Raw genomic sequence first — 3,740 nt, forward strand, 5'->3', positions numbered from 1 at the left:
CTCCCAAGTAGCTGGGACCACAGGCACCCGCCACAACGCCCGGCTATTTTTTGGTTGCAGCCATCATTGTTGTTTTGGTGGGCCCAGGCTGGATTTGAACCCACCACTTTAGGTGTATGTGGCTGGCACCCTAGCCACTTAAACCACAGGCACTGAGCCACAAATATTTTTCAAACATAGGAATGGGAAGAGTTATATAGCACTTAGATACCTATAAAGAAGTTACTGACTATATATGCCAAGGGCCATCCCGAGTTTCTAAGAGGGTGAAAATAGGATGTGGCATTTACATATTTATTTATCAGACTATAGAGCCTTTTTTTTTTTTTTCTAGAGTGTCTTTCCTTTGGAATACATTTGGGGAAATACAAAGGTTTATAATTTCTTTTCTCCCTGGGAAAGCCATGGATAAGTGTCTTTTAGCTTAAGGTAAATAATTAAAACTGCATTATTAAAGAAAGAAATTGTCAAGCACATTTCACCAGCACAGAGAAGGGTTAAAGTGTTGTTAGTGGGTCACATAAGCTGTGAAATATTCTTCCTATAGAGACGATGAACGACGCCAGTATTGAGATTCTAAAAAAAAAAAAAAAGGAGTACTTCATGTGGTAAATTTTCACCTGTATAGGTGTGAAAACCATTTTTGTGCGTGAAGTTTAGAAATTGATAGAGAGCACTACCGTTCTTGATAAATCACTACCCAAGAAGCTAGTGGGGAAAGTAGGAGGGTGTCAGAAGTGTTATCATAACAGAATTAAGAAGTGCCAAGAGAGCAGAAAATCACAAGGTGTTTCTACCCCAGAAAATGTATTTAATGTTTTCCACGTTCTAAAAAAAGGATTGAACACATCAGGACAGGCTAAATGAGAAGAACATAGAAATTTACCAGGATACTAGGCCTGACACACTTTCAGCACCACTATCATCATTCCAAGCAAATAAAAGGGTTAAGCACTTGTGGACCCTGAATACCCCATATAAGGACGCTTAATTGGGCATGCAGCATTTATTTCCATGTTCCCAACATACAATCCATCATAATTTAGAGAGATCTCTCATAGCTGGCCTCATTTGACAGTCTTAATAACTCCAGGAGGTGGATGTTATTGTCCCCATTTTATAGATATGGAAGATAAGTCTCAGAGACCAAGACAGTTTCTGTTGGAAAAAAAACACATGAGTAATTTTATAGTAAATGACATAGATATTTGTCAAACATTTCAGAAAACAGTTGGGACCAACAGATTTTTAAAATAATTGGAATTGGTACCTAAGCAACAATGGAAATGTAAGGAGAAAGGGGACTTTATTTTGGAGTAAATTAAAACAACGTAAAATACAATTTTTGTAGTTGTCATCAACACTTTCATTTGGCTTGTACTGCTTTGTAATTCAGCTGCCGGCACTTGCTGAAATCTGAACTTTAGTAATTTCTATTAATTTGGGTTAGGATCCAAAGTTTGATTTAAAAACAATTTTTTTTTAATTCAAGTAAAAATGTTTTCAATTAGCATGCTCCTCTACTTACTCAAAACAAGTCTAACAGAGTATTAGAAAAATAGTTGAAATTTTAGGAAAAGGATCTTAGAATTTACAGAAATGAATGTGAAGAGTGTATGTATTTGAAAAGGAGTCTTGTTCCACGTATTAGTTGCAGTAAACATTCTTAGAAGGGGGCGATGTACTGCCAAGCACATTTAACCACTGAACACTCTGGCATCACAGGATGGGAGAGGGGTGTGGCCATTCGGGGAGGAGACACTCAAGGGTTTGAAATGGCCTGGAGTAGGGGTTATGGAGAGAGAGCAGGACTGCTGTTTGGATTTCTTATTACATGAGTGTGTGGTGGGTGTTTGAGGCATTCTGAAAACACTCTCTGAGCCATCTGTTGGCTGACAGCAATTATTTCATTGATAGTTCTTTATTCTTATTCTAAAACAGATCTCTGTTAAATAGGTCTTTCTCTCAGTTCCCTAGATTGATTTTTGTTACTTAAATTTTGCTTGCCATCAGGCACAGAGGTTATTTAGGAAAATTATTTTTACTTGAAAAATTATAATAGAAACGATATAGTTGTCATTGTTTGTAAACTATGCCTATCTTTATATGTTAAAGTTGAGATCCCTCAAAGATCTTGGTTAAACTCATTTACAAGTTGATGGTTGGACTGTTTAAAAAAGCTTTTTCCTTTTGGCTATTTTATTCAATCTCATGGTGGCTTTATTTGACTTTAGTAAACTTTGTGGATGGTGGTGTTTTACTGAGATGGGAATGTGTGGAGGAAGAAAAGATTCATCTTGCAAACGGGACTCAAGAGTTCTGTCTTAGCTGTGTTAAATTGGAGATGCTCTTGAGTAGGCTGGAGCTCAGTGGAGAAGATGGAGCTGGAGATGGAAATTCAGAAGTCTCGGGCTTATAGATGATATCTAAAAAGTGAGATTGAGGGAGAATACTAGGGAGTTAGCAAGAACAGAAGAGAAAGTGACCAGGACTGAGCTCTGGGACATTTCAAATGTAATGTTCCATCTGTCTGTCTGTCCTTCTCTCAACAGCTTTACTGTGTTTAATTCACATACTGTATAACTTTCCTTTAAAAACAATACTAGCTAGGTGTTGTGCCTGCTCATAGTTGCAGCTCCTCAGGAGGCTGAGATGAGGATTGAGTCCAGGAGTTTGAGATTGCTGTGAGCTATTATGCCACAGCACTCTAACCAGGGCCAATAAGTGATACTCTGTCTCAAAAAAAGAAAGTATACAATTCAGTGTTATTAAATATATTCACAGAGTTGTGCAGCCATCACCACAACCCAGTTTTGAAACATCATCTCTGAAAAAGCACTCTACCCATAATACTCCCTTACGTGCAGCGGTACCAGTCTATTACTTTTTCAGTGCCAGTGAGACTTTATTCATTCATTGTATTTATTTAGGAAAAAAAGGTAGGAGAGAGTTAACATGTGTTAGAAACATTAGGGGTGTAAGAAAAGAAAAATCTAGTACGGCAAAATCAACCATCCAAGGAAGAGGTCACCAGAGCCCAAGGAGGTTCTGTCTTGTGCAATCCAGGAATATGGGGAAGAAATCAGAGAAAAAGACATGAACAGGTCTTCATTTCCCTTTCCTACTCTTCCTTCTTCTAAATTCAACATAAAGCTTTGATTTCTAGTGGTAAACATAGACTTGAATTACGTCCCGTCTACAACCTGTTAGATAATGTTGTGGCCACTTTGACTTTGGTTTCTTATATCAGCAGAAGAGTTCTTGAGTGTCATGTGTAGATATTGTCCTTTCCTTTCTCAGTCTCCCACCTACCTAACCAGACTTGGTCCATCCAAATTAGCAGTACAAATGTTTAACATGAACACAATAAAGAAGAGACTTCAACCAGATGGGAATGGATTGCAAATGAGGGCTACAGCGTTCCTAATTTACTTAGATTTTTACACAACTCCTTATGAATTTACAGTAACCCCAAGAATTCAGTATTACAACTGTCTTGTCGTTTTGGGTAAGGGTAGGACAGCAGTTAAGCTTTCAGGACCGAAGATCTCGTTTAAAGTAGGAGATAAGCTGCTCGCTTCGGCAGCACATATACTAAAAATTGGAACGATACAGAGAATATTAGCATGGCCCCTGTGCAAGGATGACACACAAATTCGTGAAGCGTTCCATATTTTTTGGAAGAAAAAGTATCCAATGTACACACACCTATTATGAAATTAATTTAAACCTTTTTATAT

At 37.8% G+C, this 3,740-nt stretch overlaps 1 protein-coding gene and 1 non-coding gene across 2 annotated transcripts in view; both read left to right on the forward strand.

The window, feature by feature from the left end:
• Positions 1-3,740, forward strand: part of ZNF704 (zinc finger protein 704) — a gene marked incomplete at its 5' end in the record, with an annotated part of 218,135 nt that overhangs the window by 9,307 nt on the left and 205,088 nt on the right. The window lies entirely within an intron of this gene.
• LOC111728159 lies at positions 3,570-3,678 on the forward strand. Its single transcript, XR_002775544.1, has one exon. It is a non-coding gene; the product is annotated as a U6 spliceosomal RNA (small nuclear RNA).

The sequence above is a fragment of the Otolemur garnettii genome, unplaced genomic scaffold (assembly GCF_000181295.1).
Source record: "Otolemur garnettii isolate 467f Iridium unplaced genomic scaffold, OtoGar3 scaffold00004, whole genome shotgun sequence".
In the NCBI taxonomy this organism is placed as follows: domain Eukaryota; kingdom Metazoa; phylum Chordata; class Mammalia; order Primates; family Galagidae; genus Otolemur; species Otolemur garnettii.